Source organism: Lipotes vexillifer, unplaced genomic scaffold (genome assembly GCF_000442215.2).
Source record: "Lipotes vexillifer unplaced genomic scaffold, Lipotes_vexillifer_v1.1 scaffold1353, whole genome shotgun sequence".
Lineage (NCBI taxonomy): Eukaryota > Metazoa > Chordata > Mammalia > Artiodactyla > Lipotidae > Lipotes > Lipotes vexillifer.
Genome location: NW_006787905.1, coordinates 100,626 through 117,554, shown reverse-complemented (window position 1 = coordinate 117,554; position 16,929 = coordinate 100,626). Strand labels below are relative to the sequence as shown.

At 44.2% G+C, this 16,929-nt stretch overlaps 1 protein-coding gene across 1 annotated transcript in view; it reads right to left on the bottom strand.

The window, feature by feature from the left end:
* ILRUN (inflammation and lipid regulator with UBA-like and NBR1-like domains) overlaps window positions 1-16,929 on the bottom strand; it is a gene marked incomplete at its 5' end in the record, with an annotated part of 111,501 nt that overhangs the window by 28,993 nt on the left and 65,579 nt on the right.

Here is a 16,929-nt window from a genome sequence, read left to right as displayed (position 1 = left end):
CAGACCCTCACCCACACCCAGGCTATATGACCCCTTGCAGCCAATCATCGACCTGGACTCCCTGCTGTCTCACACCCCCGGGGTGGGTGGGGGTGTGGTAACAGGCAGGTGACCCAGCAACCGCACCCTAGATCCATATCCCCGGCTATCAAACGAACCAAGACTCGAGGGAAGGAGGGGGTGAGAAGAGAAGAGGGACTTTGCATATTCTTGTATCTTTGGCAGACAGCTGTTCTGGCCTGGTTTAAGCTTCCCATGGAGATATCCACATCTCAACCTGCTCGGAATCCACAGGATGCCAGTGGGGCCACCTGTCCCAGTGAGCAGCCAGCCAATCAACCTGTGCTCCGGGCTGGGCTGTCCCTTGCCCGCCACCTCCCAATAACTAAGCATCCTGCTCAGGGCGGGGGTCCTTTCATTCCCAACAAAATGTGGTCTCCAAGATCACGCAGTCAGTAAGCATGGCCCTTCCCCATGGCAAATTCCCCATCTGGGGCTACACTTTCATACCTTAACAGCTCAGCCTCCACTAACAGGCTGCAAAAACGCCACAAAGGACAACTGGAGAGAAACACAGGGAAGGGAGTTGTGTGACAACAGAGAAGCAAGGGACGCCTTCACATTCGCCTGCTGCACACTCGCTGGTGAGCTGCACCAACACCCGTGTGTGTGTGCACGCAGCACACACATATACGCAGCACAGAGGCAGCGTTCCCAGAGTGAATGTGGAGCCACTGTGTACCAAGAATCCAAGAGAGCAGTAAGCGTGATGGCATTTCTCTCCGCCAAGAGAAACATGGAAGGAAAGCAATTCGAATTGTTACAAGTGTGTGCAGGAGGACACCTCTCAGCCTCACAAACTCCCACGTCACCCGAGATCTGTCCTCAAGGCTTCCTCTGCTGGCCACACAGGGAAGTTTGGTCTTCAGAGAGGTTCTGACGGTAACAAGCCACAGGGCTGACAAATACAAATGTCAAAGGTGTAAATCAACAGAAGATTAAAGAGAAAAGAAGAGGAAAAGCGTGATAACTCATGGGCTGATACCATTAAAAGCAAATGGGGTTGGAGACTCATGGAGTCAGGTGGCACGGCAGGTGTCCTCCTATAGCACTGACCCGCAGAGTCCCCAAGCAGGCCATGCCAGTTTTGAACCTGAATTGCTTCCAGAGCAAGCATTCTATAAACAGCATGTTATCCCTTATCTAAAAAAAAAAAAAAAGTGGGGAAAGGGGAAAAAATTAACCTGTGCTCAAAACTATAACCTGTCTGTAGGCAAAATAATTTTTGTTTAAAAAGATGGCTTTTTTCCCCCATTTTAAACATTTTTTTCCTTCCCGAGCGACCTAATGACTTGTTAGACTGACGCCTAATAAACAAAACCCAAACTGGCTGCATGGATTTCTTCTCGGTAGCCTCAACACCATTCCTGCGATTCGGCATTCACACACGCACACTGAGTTTACTCAAAACTAGTCTTTCTGATTCTTCCTCTTCTTCCAGGATGGGGGTCAGAGCCAGGGGTCCGTGCGATGTGGTCTGCAATCCAGAGGAACCCCTTGCCCTCCCCCCAGAGTCAAGCCTTCTGTCTTTTGTTAATTTTTCTTCTTGCTGACACCCGTTTAAGACTGGCCGAAGGGGTAAGGCCCGTGGAGCCCCTGGAAGAGAGTGAACACAGTCAGTGATGGCAGACACAGCAGGTACAATGTGACAACCAAACCAAGTAAAAGAATCTACGGTTCCCAGTGAGCCAGAAGGAAGCTCCAAGGCACAAACAAGGCTTGAGGGTTGTCCTTGCCATGCAAATCTTCAGGAGGCCACATATCAGCACATTTCAAGTTTTTGCTAAGTGTTCTCCTGCAAACACACCATCCAAGAGAGGGGAGGCTGGTGGAGAGATTCTTCATCTTTCAAATTCTAGATCAAGTGGTGCCAACTTTCCTCCACCCAGGTCACAAAGCCTTCCCTCCTTCTTGACAACATCTTAACCTCTCTGCTAAAGATCCTTGGACACCACTTTCTGCACCCTTAACCTCAGGTGCAGGCTACTGCTGGCTGATGGCACTTATATCAACAACACACACACTGGAGCAGAAAAAGCAACTGTCCACCGGTCACCTAGTACAGACATGGCAGCAGGGGGTTTGCATACACTGTCTTTAGGTGTATTATTACACTCATTTGACTGATGCCTATCTGACTGCAGACATTAGGAGACTTGTTCAAAGTCACATGGGTAGTAAAAGGCAGAGCCAAGATTCAAACCCAAGTCTGATCTTTGCTCTCTTCACATTGCCTCTCCCTTGCCACATGATGATAAGGTTTACTCCAAATTCCCAAAGGCGTTTGCTATGCTGCTTGGCTGGTGGAGAAGGCATCATAGTCTCACATTTCCCTTATGTTAAGAATGAGACACCAAGATGTGCCAACACCAAAAGTGGCCACACAAACTTGCTGGAGGATGTCTTGCGCCTCCCTCCACCTTCACACCTCTGTGGAGTGTGCTCCTTGAAAAGACCGAGTCAATGCCAAGACCTGGGAGGGCAAAGGTAACTGGTAACCAGCCTCACTAAAGGTCCTACATCGCAAACTGGCCCAGAAGCAGAGGGCCCTTGGACCAAGGGGACCAAATGCGTACTGAGAGCAGGTGGCACAGCCATAATCATGACAAATGACCAGAGGGGTTTCCCGATGTTTGACAACTAGGTTAAATAAGAATCCTGAATCTAGGCACAACTGGGGTGAGGAGGCACAAGAATGACTGAGATGACATTTTCCATTAGCTTGGTAAGATGTGGACAGTCAGAATTTGATTATCTTTTAAAATGGACACTTGTCTTTGAAAAGATATGTAAGTGCTTGGTTACAGGGTTGCCAGTGATTAGAATCCCTTTCCAGTATGACTTTGTTTGCTGCCATCTCTCTAGCACTTAGCATGGCACCTGTCCCTGAGCAAGCACCTGGTCTGTTGAATTAATAATTGAAAGAGAACAGGTAATTCTCAGACTACTACCTGGAGTGCCAGACCCTTCGAAGTCACAAGAATATTGGCCCTTCCAAACCAAGTTTTTAAACAGCCGCTTAGGCCTGGGGACACAAGTGTCTGCGTCATTCCATCCATCTGGTCATAGCCTCCCAGGTCCCAGAAGAGGCTGGGCTCCCTGGGAGTGGTCAGCTAGAGATGCACAACCTTCACAGTTTTCATTGCAATGGGCTGCAGGTCACACGGAAGTGGGAGGAGATCTGGGTTCTAAGCCCCACTTTGCACTAGCACACCAAATGACCATGAATAAAGTCCCTTCCCCTCACAGGATCTCAGATTCCTCCTTAAAACGTCCAGATTTAAGGTTCTAGGAGTTGACATAAAGTACCTAGCTCAGGAGGTTGAAAAACAGTGTTCTAAGAAAAAAATGCCCTTTGGTCATGCTTATTTAGACCAGAGGTCAAAGCTGCCAAAAATAGGGAACATGAGATTAAAGTTCCCAGTTTTTTTCAGTGGAAAGCACTGAAATTGCTTTTGTCTTTTTTTTTCTCCCTCCATAAAAAGCCTCAAGAGACCAGAAATAGACCTCAAGCTGCTTGCTGGTATCACTGAAGAGGTGAATATGGGAGATAGGCAGGCCAACACTGAAAGAGCATCAACTACCTGCCACAGGGTGCTGCTGGAGCACTTGAACATGTTCTCTTTAATTCTCACAAAGATAAACTGAGACAAGTATGCTCTCCAAGCTCAGAGAGGTGAGGTAACCTGATCAAGAGCACAGAGCTGGTAAGCAAAGCAGTGGTGGTTAAAATGTCATGTTTGCCAGCCCCGAGTCAACCATGCCTCCAGCAGGCGAGCTGACACTGTAACCATGTCAGTAGTCACAGACCCACCCACTCAAACAAGTGTGGGCTGGACCAGCTAAAGTCTCTCAGACTCCATTTTGTGGGGCCTGGTTGGAGGGTCACAGGCCCCAGAGATGGAAATTAAAGAAGCTTAAAACAAGCTGCTGGGCTTCCCTGGTGGCACAGTGGTTGAGAGTCCGCCTTCATGCCCCGGTCTGGGAAGATCCCACATGCCGCGCAGTGGCTGGGCCCGTGAGCCATGGTCGCTGAGCCTGCGGGTCCGGAGCCTGTGCTCCCCAATGGGAGAGGCCACAACAGTGAGAGGCCCGCGTATCGCAAAAAAACCCCACAAAAAACAAAAAACAAACAAACAAAAAAAAACACAAGCTGCTCTCAGTACTTCCCAACCAACATTCATTCATCCCAACAATCCAAGGAGAGCAACAAAGGCTCAGATTCCCATACAATTTAGAACCAATAAGACGCTCAAAAGTCTTTGTGCAGGAAAACACGCACAGAGAAAAGAAAGCAAAAAAACAAACAGCATTTGTTTTCTATGAATTTTTTTCCCCTTTACCCTAAATTTACCTGCTTTCCAGACGAAAGCTCCACACACTTCACATAGGCCTTTATAAAGCAAGCACTAGCCTTGTGACTTGTCTGGAATGCTTGGAGAAGGGAGTTCATGACTTTGCCAAGGAGCTGTCGTGCATTCCCATTTCACAGATAAATGGATCCCATGCAATTGGCAGAGAGAGCAATACAGACATGGGCATTTTCAGATTTCCACCTGAATGCCCTGGCCCTTAGACCATTCAGTGTAGTATTTAACTGCTTAGATTAAGAATTAATGTTGATCCTCTATTTACTGACTGAGGTGCTGTGCCTTTTGGAAAGAAAAATGCTATCTAATTCCCTTTCATCCAGAGAATGGCATATTGGAGTTGTTGATGTTTAACTGGCACAGAAACATGGCTTGAGGAACAAGCTCTATTTTCCTTCCCCCCCAAATAAATTACTATCACTTCAAGGAAATGAGAGGGAGCCAATTCTATCTCAGAATTACTTTATCATCTAGACTCCCCACATGCAGGATTACAGGTGTCACAAGTGGATCATAGAACACAGGCAATGCAACACCAGTTATAGAGAAAAAGCCTGGTGGAGATTGCAAGAACAGCTTGTCCAGGGCATCTAATGGCAGGAGGCCAAGCAGGAAGTGCCTTTCCTAAGAATGGGATGAAGGTATATTTGAAACGAGACGCCCATCCACATTTCAGGTCCCACTGGAGTTCCAAGACCCCGTGTAACAGGTTCTAGTGGCTAAGGTCTCCAACCCCAGCCCAAAAGTAGGGTTTGGCAACACAGATAGTGTTCACTGTCTTCTGGGGCCTAACAACTCTTCAACTTTTACCCACAGGAAAAGCAAATGCCAAACATTTTCATTAACCTGGTGGCATCCCCGATATCTCTCCTATAACAGGTGTGCCACTAATAAGGAAAACAGATCAAGAGATGGATGCATCAGATGGCACCACACAAAGCCCTGAATTAACCTCTTACAAGCAGAAATGGAGGCCATCGCAGCATGATTACAAAACTCAGTTAGTTTGATGCAGAAGACCACCCTCTTCTCTATGAGGATTCATCTCTCACCACATAGGGACTAGCAGCAAGGCCGGATTTATGCATATTAATAGAGGGTGTAAACGACCAAGCCAAGAAAAGAACTCCTCTGACTCCAGGTCTAAAGAGCAGCTCCCCAGGGTCACTTTGCACAGAAATGGCTTTTCAAAGGCTACATTTCTTGGGAGTAGCCCATCTGCTAGGGGACAAGAAGGTGTTCCTGGAGAAGGAAAGACAGCCTTTAGGTCCACAGGGGTTGAGGTGTTGCCTGTTTGCTTCAGTCTTCCCTAAGCTTTCACTGAACAGCTGTCATGGCTGTGAGCCCTGGGACCTAAATTCAACTTGGCTACAGGGCAGGCGAGCCCTCTTAAAGCATGGGAGCTCCATACCTGCCAGCTAAGACAGAGGGGCCTCCCTACTCATGGGAGTCTGGGAAGAGACCTTGGCCTCAAGCCAGCTGAATGATTACGGTAGTGGGGCCAGGTCCTGAGCTGAACTTCCACAATGGGATAACTACTGTGAGTCATAATTTGGCTAATTTTCTAAAATATTTTTAAAAGAGAACACTTATAGACAAAAAAGACAAGCAAGCTCAGTTTCACTCATCACAATCTCCTGAAAGGACAATTTAAGATCCAGTACTTGTGGGTCTGTCCTCAAAGCAAACTAAAAATAAAAACTATCTTTTTGATTTGTTTTTCACAGTAGTTTATAGTTGCCCCTGTGGAATAGTAGAGTCACTCCCAGCCGGTGATTTGGTTATCACTGATCTTATGTGAGTGGGTACCTACAATAACGTAAAAGTTCTTCCTAAAATTACACAGAAATCAAAATAACTTTTCCAAAATGGAGTACTAAAAAAACAGGAAACTATTTTGTTTCAGATAGAATGTATTTTTTTAAAGAACTTTTTAAAAAATTATTTATTTATTTAGGCTGCACTGGGTCTTAGTTGCAGCACACGGGATCTTCATTGCAACATGTTTAGTTGCAGTATGAGGGATCTTTAGTTGCAGCATGAGGATTTCTTAGTTTTGGCATGCAAACTCTTTAGTTGTGGCATGCACGTGGGATCTAGTTCCCTGACCACCCGGGCCCCCTGCGCTGGGAGCATGGAGTCTTACCCACTGGACCACCAGGGAAGTCCCTCAGCTAGAATATTTTTAGACGTTTACTCATCAATGTTCAGCAATAGGGAGTACAGTGCTATCAGAAGAGAAAGCTGCCCTTTTGCGACAGTGGAACCTGTTTCTTTTTTTCTTTTCTTTTCTTTTTTTGGCCATACCACGCACGTGGCATGTGGGATCCTAGTTCCCTGACCAGGGATCGAACCTGCACCCCCTGCATTGGAAGTACAGAGTCTTAACCACTGGACTGACCGTCAGGCAAGTCCAGTGAAACCTGTTTCTGCCAGTTATTTGTGCCTTGCACATAGTAAGACACAAGTGTCAGTAAAATGAATGAATGAACTGTGAAATACTCTGCACTGCTGAGCCATTTCTGTTTAACCTTCCAGGAGAAAAAAAAAAAGAAGGCTAAAATTCCTAATGAAACAACAATGTCTTACGAGGGCTTTTGAGGGTACTCTTTCTATATGAAAGCCTGTTTAGATAAAGCACCACAACATGAAAACTTTCACATACCTGTCTTATTTTGCTTTTATTTGTGATTTGATTTAAATAAATAAAAAGGTTCACACTGGTTAATAAAAAGAGAGGAGCATTTGCTGCATGACTGTGAAATAATATGCTCTCGAGGTGTGTACTGATGGCAGCATCAGATAACACCACCAGGGCCCTCCTCCTCCTTTCTCATCTCCTGGGCCAGTCCCAGTCGGCGCTTCGCCCACCTAGTGCTCCTTTTGTATCATTTATGTACACTGAATGCAAACACAGAAGAATACAGGGTTTAGTATTAAGTTCTGTCCTGATCCTGTACTGCAAACTTGGTGTGGTGAGGCCCTGCTCATGGGGGTGGCTTGGCTGGCAAGGGCCAGAGACTGACCAAGCCCTGATCGAACCCATTCGTCTCTCATTAATTAGACATCAAGTCTGTACTGGAGTAATGGGCAGGGCAACGAGGACTCTTCTCTCAGGAGCACTCAAAGCAGCGCCCTTCCCTCGATGGATGCTGACCGCACAAGGAGGCTTGCTGGTGGAATATCAGGGCCAGATCATCATGATGGGAACTTCTGCAGATGCTTTAACACGGGTGTTCAAGCCACTTTCATGTGACAGTCCTCAAAATTTCAAAGATGCAGTGGCTGAAGACAAGTATGAGAACAAGCCAAAGAAAAGAAAATAAACGTACTTTTATGCATGAAGGCTGCTCATGGGGCAGGCTCAGTTCACAGCCTTCTGATTGTGCCAAAGTTGTGCTTAAAAGCGTAACTCAGTTATAAGCGTGGTGAACTGTTGTTTTAAAAGCCCTGTAAAAGCATTTTTTATACTTATCTCTGTAACACAGTTTTTCTGTTGCTCTTAACTAACTTCTACAGTCCTGCTGGGGACCTTCGCATCTATCCATCCATCCTCCCTCTAACCACCCATCCAATCCTTTGCCATGCATCCATCCTGTTCTTCCTCCACAATCCACCTTTCCATCCTCCCTCCAGACACCCTCCATCCTCCTTCCAGTCTTGCTCTGTCATTCACCCTCCCAACCCCCCAAACTCCCCATGGCCAAAGGCAACTCCCAGAGCCTTCACCTACCCCCTGACAAATCAAGAAAATCACCAGGAATAATAAAACTCAAACATAATTGTGAATGAAAAGATATTATTTAAAGTCCTACAAGGAGATGAAGGATGATGGTTGAGTTTGACTTCCCTTTCATTAAAAATTTCAGAAAAGGCTATTCGCTATTTGAAATTCTAGTCCCCAAGATCTCATGTAATAGCAAGTGTGCTAGAATCCAGGTGAGATGCAGGCTCTCTCATGGCCACCTCCTAGGGTAGAGGAGATTCCTAGAAAGGAAGAAAGAAGTGATAAGAGTCTCACTGGGGAGAACACCTAAAAGGAGAGAACACTTATCCAAGTTCCCAGCCATGTGGCCATTGGTGCTGTACTATGGGAGTCCTGAGGCACAGGGTGAGGCTGCTGGTCCCACTTCCTCTCAGAATTTCCATTCAAGCTCCTGCACACTTTCCTTACATGCCACTGTCTCCCCCACCTCTCTTACAATTAATTCACAGTATCACCTCCCCCCACCTCCACCCCAGCCAATGGCTGGCTGATTGAGGGAGAATAAACTGTCTTTCCTTCAGCCATATTTGGTTTCATCTTGCCACGCCCCTGCTCAAAAGCATTGTTAGCACTCTGATTCCTCTCACATTAAAGGTGAACTCTTCTTTGCTTGGCTTTCAAAGGTCTTCCTCCAAAATTCTCCCCACCCTGTTTAAGCACACCTCACTCACCACAATCAGGCTGGCCAGCGTCCCCTGAATACACCCTGCCTGTGAATGCCTCTGGGCCTTCCTGCATGTGACTCCTTTTCCCTCCAATTCGGTTTCAATCTATCATTTCTTTCTTTCTTTCTTTTTTTTTCCTTGGCCGCACTGCATGTCATGTGGGATTTTAGTTCCCTGACCAGGGATCGAACCTGTGTCCCCTGCAGTGGAAGTGCAGAGTTCTAACCAGTGGACTGCCAGGGACGTCCCAGTTTGAACCTATCATTCACCAAGGTATCATTTTCCTGGCTACTCCAAACCTCATTGTTTTCTCCTTCCTCCAAACTCAAGAGCACTTAAAACTCAACTGGAACTCAATATACTCCATCTTTACTGGTCTCATTCTTTCCTATGAGCTAGTCACATCTAAGTAATCAGACAGTAAATTCTTTGACAATAAGGAAGGATTAGCACAGGCTGAGGAACCTAGGAGGCCTCCTTTACTGACTAAATAATATCAAACCTCTCTCTGTTAAAGTAGGTTTTTTTTTTTTTGTTTTTTGTTTTTTTTGCGCTACACGGGCTTCTCACTGCTGTGGCCTCTCCCGTTGCGGAGCACAGGTTCCAGACGCGCAGGCCAGGTGGCCATGGCTCACGGGCCCAGGCGCTCCGCGGCATGTGGGATCTTCCCGGACCGGGGCACGAACCCGTGTCCCCTGCATCGGCAGGCGGACTCTCAACCACTGCGCCCCAGGGAAGCCCCTGTTAAAGTAGTTTTGATGAATGTCCACAGCTTTGAAAAGGGTCTCGCTTTCAGTCGAGCTCTAAGGAAGCCCATACTTTCCCCTGATGTACAGCAGCCTTTAATCTTACACTGTGCGCCTGGTCCTGCTGGAAGAACAAGTCACTGAAACCTGAGCATCTACACCAGACACAAATCCTCACACTTTCTTTTTATTAGTCATCAATTTTATACACATCAGTGTATACATGTCAATCCTAATCGCCCAATGCATCACACCCCCACCCCCACCCCCGCACCGCTTTCCCGCCTTGGTGTCCATACGTTTGTTCTCTACATCTGCGTCTCAATTTCTGCCCTGCAAACCAGTTCATCTGTACCATTTTTCTAGGTTCCATTTGTATGCATTAATATACAATATTTGTTTTTCTCTTTCTGACTTATTTCACTCTGTATGACAGTCTCTAGATCCATCCACGTCTCAACAAATGACCCAATTTCATTCCTTTTTACGGCTGAGTAACATTCCATTGTATATATGTGCCACATCTTTATCCATTCGTCTGTCGATGGGCATTCATGTTGCTTCCATGACCTGGCTATTGTAAATAGTGCTGCAATGAACGCTGGGTGCATGTGCCTTTTTAAATTGTGAATTTCTCTGCGTATATGCCGAGTAGTGGGATTGCTGGGTCATATGGTAATTCTATTTTTAGTTTTTTTAAGGAACCTCCATACTGTTCTCCATAGTGGCTGTATCAGTTTACATTCCCACCAACAGTGCAAGAGGGTTCCCTTCTCTCCACACCCTCTCCAGCATTTGTTGTTCGTAGATTTTCTGATGAAGCCCATTCTAACTGGTGTGAGGTGATATCTCATTGTAGTTTTGATTTGCATTTCTCTAATAATTAGTGATGTTGAGCAGCTTTTCATGTGCTTCTTGGCCATCTGTATGCCTTCTTTGGAGAAATGTCTATTTAGGTCTTCTGCCCCTTTTTGGACTGGGTTTGATTTTTTTTTTTTTTTTTTGCGGTACGCGGGCCTCACACTGTTGTGGCCTCTCCCATTGTGGAGCACAGGCTCCGGACGCGCAGGCTCACTGGCCATGGCTCATGGGCCCAGCCACTCCGCGGCATGTGGGATCTTCCTGGACCGGGGCACGAACCCGTATCCCCTGCATCGGCAGGCGGACTCTCAACCATTGCACCACCAGGGAAGCCCTGGATTTGATTTTTAATATTGAGCTGCATGAGCTGTTTATATATTTTGGAGATTAATCCTTTGTCCGTTGATTCATATGCAAATATTTTCTCCCATTCTGAGGGTTGCCTTTTCATCTTGTCTATGGTTTCCTTTGCTGTGAAAAAGCTTTTAAGTTTGTTTATTTGTTTACTTTTGTTTTTATTTCCATTACTCTGGGAGGTGGATAAAAAAAGATCTTGCTGTGATTTATGTCAAAGAGTGTTCTTCTTATGTTTTCCTCTAAGAGTTTTATAGTGTCTGGTCTTACATTTAGGTCTCTAATCCATTTTGAGTTTATTTTTGTGTATGGTGTTAGGGAATGTTCAATTTCATTCTTTTACATGTAGCTGTCCAGTTTTTCCAGCACCACTTATTGAAGAGACTGTCTTTTCTCCATTGTATACCCTTGCCTCCTTTGTCATAGATCAGTTGACCATAGGTGCGTGGGTTTACCTCTGGGCTTTCTATCTTGTTCCACTGACCTGTGTTTCTGTTTTTGTGCCAGTACCATATTGTCTTGATTACTGTAGCTTTGTAGTATAGTCTGAAGTCAGGGAGTCTGATTCCTCCAGCTCTGTTTTTTTCCCCTCAGGACTGCTTTGGCTGTTCGGGGTTTTCTGTGTCGCCATACAAATTTTAAGATTTTTTGTTCTAGTTCTGTAAAAAATGCCATTGGTAATTTAATAGGGATTGCACTGAATCTGTAGATTGCTTTGGGTAGTACAGTCATTTTCACAATATTGATTCTTCCAATCCAAGAACATGGTATATCTCTCCATCTGTATCATCTTTAATTTCTTTCATCAGGGTCTTATAGTTTTCTGCATACAGGTCTTCTGTCTCCCTAGGCAGGATTATTCCTAGGTATTTTATTCTTTTGTTGCAATGGTAAATGGGTGTTTCCTTAATTTCTCTTTCAGATTTTTCATCATTAGTGTATAGGAATGCAGGATATTTCTGTGCATTGATTTTGTATCCTGCTACTTTACCAAATTCATTGATTAGCTCTAGTAGTTTTCTGGTGGCATCTTTAGGATTCTCTATGTATAGTATCATGTCATCTGCAAACAGTGACAGTTTTACTTCTTCTTTTGCAATTTGTATTCCTTTTATTTCTTTTTCTTCTCTGATTGCCGAGGCTAGGACTTCCAAAAGTATGTTGAATAATAGTGGTAAGAGTGGACATCCTTGTCTTGTTCCTGATCTTAGAGGAAATGCTTTCAGTTTTTCACCATTGAGAATGATGTTTGTTGTGGGTTTGTCATATATGGCCTTTATTATGTTGAGGTAGGTTCCCTCTATGTCCACTTTCTGGATAGTTTTTATCATAAGTGGGTGTTGAATTTTGTCAAAAGCTTTTTCTGCATCTACTGAGATTATCATATGGTTTTTCTTCTTCAAGTTGTTAATATGGTGTATCACATTGATTGATTTGCGTATACTGAAGAATCCTTGCATCCCTGGGATAAATCCCACTTGATCATGGTGTATGATCCTTTTAATGTGTTGTTGGATTCTGTTTGCTAGTATTTTGTTGAGCATTTTTGCATCTATATTCATCAGTGATATTGGTCTGTAATTTTCTTTTTTTGTAGTATGTTTGTCTGGTTTTGGTATCAGGGTGATGGTGGGCTCATAGAATGAGTTTGGGAGTTTTCCTTCCTCTGCAATTTTTTGGAAACGTTTGAGAAGGATGGGTGTTAGCTCTTCTCTAAATGTTTGATAGAATTCACCTGTGAAGCTATCTGGTCCTGGACTTTTGTTTGTTGGAAGATTTTGTTTTGTTTTTTTTGTTTGTTTTGCGGTACGCGGGCCTCTCACTGTTGTGGCCTCTCCCGTTGCGGAGCAACAGGCTCCAGACGTGCAGGCTCAGCGGCCATGGCTCACGGGCACAGCCGCTCCGTGGCATGTGGGATCTTCCCGAACCAGGGCACAAACCTGTGTCCCCTGCATCGGCAGGCTGACTCTCAACCACTGCACCACCAGGGAAGCCCTGTTGGAAGAGTTTTAATCACAGTGTCAATTTCATTACTTGTGACTGGTCTGTTCATATTTTCTATTTCTTCCTGGTTCAGTCTTGGAAGGTTATATCTTTCTAAGAATCCGTCCATTTCTTCCAGGTTGTCCACTTTATTGCCATAGAGTTTCTTGTAGTAGTCTCTTAGGATGCTTTGTATTTCTGCGGTGTCTGTTGTAACTTCTCTGTTTTCATTTCTAATTTTATTGATTTGAGTCCTCTCCCTCTTTTTCTTTTTTTTTTTTTTTTGCGGTATGTGGGCCTCTCACTGTTGTGGCCTCTCCCGTTGGGGAGCACAGGCTCCAGACGTGCAGGCTCAGCAGCCATGGCTCACGGGCGCAGCCGCTCCGTGGCATGTGGTATCTTCCCAGACCGGGGCACGAACCCGTGTCCCCTAGCATCAGCAGGCGAACTCTCAACCACTGCACCAACAGGGAAGCCCTCCCTCTTTTTCTTGATGAGTCTGGCTAATGGTTTATCAATTTTGTTTATCTTCTCAAAGAACCAGCTTTTAGTTTTATTGATCTTTGCTATTGTTTTCTTTGTTTCTATTTCAGTTATTTGTCCTCTGATTTTTATGATTTCTTTCCTTCTGCTAACTTTGAGTTTTGTTTGTTCTTCTTTCTCTAGTTTCTTTAGGTGTAAGGTTAGATTATTTATTTGAGATTTTTCTTGTTTCTTGAGGTAGGCTTGTATAGCTATAAACTTCCCTCTTAGAACTGCTTTTGCTGCATCCCATAGGTTTTGGATTGTCATGTTTTCATTGTCATTTGTCTCTAGGTATTTTTTGATTTCCCCTTTGATTTCTTCAATGATCTCTTGGTTATTTAGTAATGTATTGTTTAGCCTCCATGTGGTTGTGTTTTTAAAGTTTTTTCCCTGTAATTGATTTCTAATCTCATAGCGTTGTGGTCAGAAAAGATGCTTGATATAATTTCAATTTTCTTAAATTTACTGAGGCTTGATCTGTGACCCAAGATGTGATCTATCCTGGAGAATGTTCCATGCACACCTGAGAAGAAAGTGTAATCTGCTGTTTTTGGATGGAATGTCCTATAAATATCAATTAAATGTATCTGGTCTATTTTGTCATTTAAAGCTTGTGTTTCCTTATTTATTTTCATTTTGGATGATCTGTCCATTGGTGTTAAGTGAGGTGTTAGAAGTTCCCCACTACTACTGTGTTACTGTGGATTTCCTCTTTTATCCCTGTTAGCAGTTGCCTTATGTACTGAGGTGCTCCTCTGTTGGGTGCATATATATTTATAATTGTTATATCTTCTTGGATTGATCCCATGATCATTATGCAGTGTCCTTCCTTGTCTCTTGTAACATTCTTTATTTTAAAGTCTATTTTACCTGATATGAGTATTGCTACTCCAGCTTTCTTTTGATTGCCATTTGCATGGAATATCTTTTTCCATCCCCTCACTTTCAGTCTGTACGTGTCCCTAGGTCTGAAGTGGGTCTCTTGTAGACAACATATATATGGGTCTTGTTTTTGTATCCATTCAGCAAGCCTGTGTCTTTTGGTTGGAGCATTTAATCCGTTCACGTTTAAGGTAATTATCGATATGTATGTTCCTATGACCATTTTCTTAATTGTTTTGGGTTTGTTTTTGTAGTTCCTTTTCTTCTCTTGTGTTTCCCACTTAGAGAAGTTCCTTTAGCATTTGTTGTAGGCTGAATTCTCTTAGCATTTGCTTCTCTGTAAAGCTTTTGATTTCTCCATCGAATCTGAATGAGATCCTTGTCGGGTAGAGTAAAATTAGTTGTAGCTTCCTCCCTTTCATCACTTTAAGTATATCATGCCACTCCCTTCTGGCTTGTAGAGTTTCTACTGAGAAATCAGCTGGTAACCTTATGGGAGTTCCCTTGTATGTTATTTGTTGTTTTTCCCTTACTGCTTTCAATAATTTTTCTTTGTCTTTAATTTTGCCAATTTGATTACTATGTGTCTCAGAGTGTTTCTCCTTGGGTTTATCCTGTATGGGACTAGGTGAGTTTCCTGGACTTAGGTGGCTATTTTCTTTCCCACGTTAGGGAAGTTTTTGACTATAATCTCTTCAAATATTTTCTTGCATCCTCTCTCTCTCTCTTCTCCTCTGGGACCCCTATAGTGTGAATGTTGTTGCATTTAGTGTTGATCCAGAGGTCTCTTAGTCTGTCTTCATTTCTTTTTTTTTTTGCGTTACACGGGCCTCTCACTGTTGTGGCCTCTCCCGTTGCGGAGCACAGGCTCCAGACACACAGGCTCAGCGGCCATGGCTCATGGGCCCAGCCACTCCATGGCATGTGGGATCTTCCCGGCCCAGGCCACGAACCTGTGTCCCCTGCATCGGCAGGCGGACTCTCAACCACTGCACCACCAGGGAAGCCCCGTCTTCATTTCTTTTCATTCTTTTTTCTTTAATCTGTTCTGCAGCAGTGAATTCCACCATTCTGTCTTCCAGGTCAGTTATCCGTTCTGCCTCAGTTATTCTGCTATTGATTCCTTGTAGTGTAGTTTTCATTTCAGTTACTGTATTGTTCATCTCTCTTTGTTCTTTAATTCTTCTAGGTCTTTGTTAAACATTTCTTGCATCTTCTCGTTCTTTGCCTCCATTGTTTTTCCGAGGTTCTGGATCATCTTCACTATCATGATTCTGAATTCTTTTTCTGGAAGGTTGCCTATCTCCACTTCATTTAGTTGTTTTTCTGGGGTTTTATCTTGTTCCTTCATCTGGTACATAGGCTTCTGCCTTTTTATCTTGTCTATCTTCCTGTTAATGTGTTTTTTGTTCCACAGGCTGCAGGACTGTAGTTCTTCTTGCTTCTGCTGTCTGCCCTCTGGTGGATAAGGCTATGTAATCTCATACTTTCGAATTATACTTATCTGCTTGAATTTCACCAGTCCCACTTTGAGAATTTTCATCAGAAATTAAAATGCTAAATTCAGAGTACAGGGAAAAGAATATGTCCTTACAACTGAAGTAAAATATGCTATCTTGGGAACACTAGCTCTGTTTCAGCTACAAGACTGCCCAGCATCAGCTCAGCCTATAACAATGCTCAGAGTCCTTAAGCAAAGAAGACGGAGCTGAACGTTCCACTTTGAAGCTGTTGAGGTACACAAGACAGAGTTCCTGGAGATACTTTTTATTCTCAGTCAGACAGTAATGTTACAAACAACAAAAGACATTTTCTAAGGCTCACAGTGTTTGCTTGATTTATTTTTAAAATGCACACATGACCCATGCCAATGCAAACACCAACAAGGCTGGGAGGACTTTGCTGGTTCCTCAGGGTTTTCAAAAGAGAGACATCTTAATATCATTAAACCAGAGTCTCCTGGCAAACCCCTTCTGTACAGAATGTGCTAATTTGCCAGCGAACAGGGGCAGGTTCCTCAGTTGCTGGGCACTGCTTCCTTCTTGGTCACAAATTCTTTTGTAGCTCCGGAAGTTGAACAAGAAGGTCTCTACAACCCGACACTAAGTGTATAAACTACCTTCAGAGAACAGCAAACAAACTTTGCTTCTGCCAGCAAGCCTCAGCATAGTGTGGTGTAGACGAACACTAGACTCCAGCCCATGGCCCACCCCCAATTTGCTGTGTGAATGTGAGCAAGTCACTTACAACTTCCTTATTGTTTTGTCAAATGAAGAGTATAACTAACTACAAAAGTCACAAGAGTGTCGTGAATTAAGAATAAGAATAAATGCAGTAGAGGTGCTTTGAGTAACAGCACTTTTACATGTTAGACAGATAGCATTAAGCTCAGTCCTTGGACCTCTTCTCCATCTATACCAGTGGTTTCCAAGTAGGGAAGTTTTGTTCCTGCCCCAGGGGGCATTTGGCAATGTCTGGAGATGTTTTTGGCTCTTACACTTGGGGCTAGGGAGGTACTACTGGCATCCAGTGGGTAAAGGCCAGAGATGCTGCTGAACATCTTACAATGCATAAGATCCATACCCCACTGCCCTCTGAAGCAAAAGAAGACTCATCTGGCCTAAAATGTCAATAGGCTTACTCTGTGGGCTGAGAAAACCCTGCTTTACATAGACTCATCACTTTGTGGATTGCAGCCAGGCTCATAGCATTAGATA